At 45.4% G+C, this 2,500-nt stretch overlaps 1 long non-coding RNA gene across 1 annotated transcript in view; it reads right to left on the bottom strand.

Moving 5' to 3' along the window:
* Window positions 1–11: 11 nt before the first annotated feature.
* The window catches only part of LOC308302799, a 144,573-nt gene continuing 142,084 nt past the window's right edge, over window positions 12–2,500 (bottom strand). Inside the window, exon 4 of the long non-coding RNA XR_013962969.1 lies at window positions 12–97. This is a non-coding gene — a long non-coding RNA (uncharacterized lncRNA). The remainder of the gene's footprint in view (window positions 98–2,500) is intronic.

Here is a 2,500-nt window from a genome sequence, read left to right as displayed (position 1 = left end):
TTAGCTCTCACCTTCAGTGTGACTTCAGGTTAGCTCAAACAGTTGTACGGTGTATGTTCTCGCACTGGGTCATCACTGCCATGGAGGTCTGCTGCATCTGGAAACGAGATGAAGACAAAATGTCAAGCAAAATACTCCCTTTATGTCAGAGAGAGTGAAATACTTGCATAGTAGAGCCCTCCTCCATTACACACATGGTTTAAGGTAAAATAACACTGAGTGGTTCTCAACCTTTTCAGGCCGCGAACCCCAAAATAACCATATTTTCACCAGGGACCCCCCAACCTGACGATCACAAAGAGTTGAGGCATTATATTTTGTATAATTGCGAGGCATTGTGAGCATGTAGATCGGCTATTTCCACAATTTCTGGCTCTAATATTTGACAATTTGGCCAATGTTTATTTGTAATTTTAGAGGTATTAAAAAGTCCTTAAATTCTCACTTTAGAAATGTGCAGATACCCTCTATACACTTAAACTTTATGCTGGTTTGTGTACTGTTGAGTGAGAAAACAATGTTGCACATTAAGTTAATCATCTATAATAATAATCTGGGGACCCCTGGGGGTCCCAACTCACAGATTGAGAACCACTGGTATAACCCATCTTCCAGTCCATCAGGCTTAAAAAAAAAAAGATCAATGAGCATAGGGCTGGGTTCGGTAACCGCCGTACCGCCGTATCGCGGTATACCGCGGCCTACCGCGGTGTCAGGGTCCTTACCGCGGTCAAAAAAGACAAAAAATAGGCTATTTTTATTGAGAACGAGCGAGTTTTAAAACGGGGGAGAAGCGAGGACCGCATGCGCTCCATGCCGCTCTGCTCTGGGCCGTGTACCACACGTTGGAAGCCGCCCACATACGTCACTCACACACACAGTGCACGCAGGGCAGTAGAGTACGGAGCACAACTCTATGACGGAGCAGCAATGCAGCATATACTTTCTCTGTAATCCACTCGACACAAGGATGTTAATACATACCTTGTGTTGTGGCATATCTTTTTTTATTCATACGGATTACTGGCGGAGCGCGGGCCGCGTGGACAAAACCGAAAATGAAACTATTTTACTTTCTCCACGACTCCACCGCGTCGCACGTTGTGCTCCGTCCAGCGGCGCGTCGGCGATTTTATAACCTTTTCTGTCAAGTCTTGTAACTAAAACCTGTATATAGCAGCACTCAATCACTGTGATTTGAGAGTTGAGACGTGACGTGAGTTTACAGAATCACTGTACACGATCTGACTACCCTTCCTCTTCTGGTTTGTTCACATAGCTGTTTGTGTCTGAAAAGCCCAAGTAGCTAGCCTACGTTACTATGGTAACCCGACAGTGCAGATCTAAAAGCTCAGAACGCATCGCGGATGCGATGTGGTGTGAGCTTGTAGATCTGCTCCTTTGAAAGCCAGACCCGCTGTGCTGTACGGAGAAGTATATCTCGGGCAGTCAGGCTGTGTCAGGAGAGGCGACTTTTGGGAAGATGATTGCAATATTTTGGCTTATCGCCGAACCTTAATTAATAGATACGGGGGTGCGGTAATTACCGCAGTACCGGCGGTAAATGGGAAGACGGTAATCGCGGTAACAAAATGTCCATACCGCCCCAGGCCTATTGAGCAACAAAGACATCATTATCAATGATTGTGGTTAATAAACGTGATCACAATATAACGGATACTATTAGCTGTTATTTCTGCAGGTGTGATGTCTGCCAGTGTTCATTGGCATCACAAATGTATGACCTGTCCTATAGGGGTCAGTGTGGAGCATTAAGGGGCTGTGAGCAGCATCATACTCCACTGAACTAGTGAAAGAAGCAGGGACATGCTGGGCCCCTGATTCAGCCCGGGAAAAAGAGTTGGAGAGGCCCTCATTGCGTGCTAGCGCTGCTGCTACTCAAAGATTTGTGACAAAGTGACAAGCCAGTGGGCCAATTACATGAGTTATATTTCGTCGTTGTCGGGTGGAAACCTTGTAAGCCCCCAAAATGGAACAATGGCCGACATTTTATTTTAAATTTTTTCCTAATGGCAGGCCTGGAGCGGCCGGGAATGAACCGGCCGTTCGGGAGTTGTCCCGCTTTTCCCAATGGCCAGCACGTCCCTGGAAAGAAGAGCCTTTCAAGGGCACACTTCTAGCAGCAGACACAGCATAATTGGGGTTTCTAACATTTTATTATTTATATATTGTGAAAAAAAAGGAAAATTGCGTTGAGTTATCTTTGCGTACGGTCTGTTCCGACTCAGCTCTCTGAGAAAGCTTTCAAATTACTGACACCTGCGAAGGTACTGTAAATAAATAGAGCCAATTACAACTTAGCTATTCCATCTACACGCCATAACTTTAAATATCACTCCTCAGATCCCTGCACCATCTGTCTCTCTGCTCTTACTTGTTTTAAGTTGAAAGGACTGGAGAGGGTGAGCCATAATTCATCACATCTAAATGACAAGGACAGATGCCAGGCATCAAACACAAGATTCTGTTGGGACTCAAA

The sequence above is a fragment of the Nannobrachium achirus genome, assembly GCF_963921795.1.
Source record: "Nannobrachium achirus genome assembly, chromosome: 18".
NCBI lineage: Eukaryota > Metazoa > Chordata > Actinopteri > Myctophiformes > Myctophidae > Nannobrachium > Nannobrachium achirus.
The sequence above is the reverse complement of the archived record's forward strand: the minus strand, read 5'-3'. Positions and strand labels throughout refer to the sequence as shown.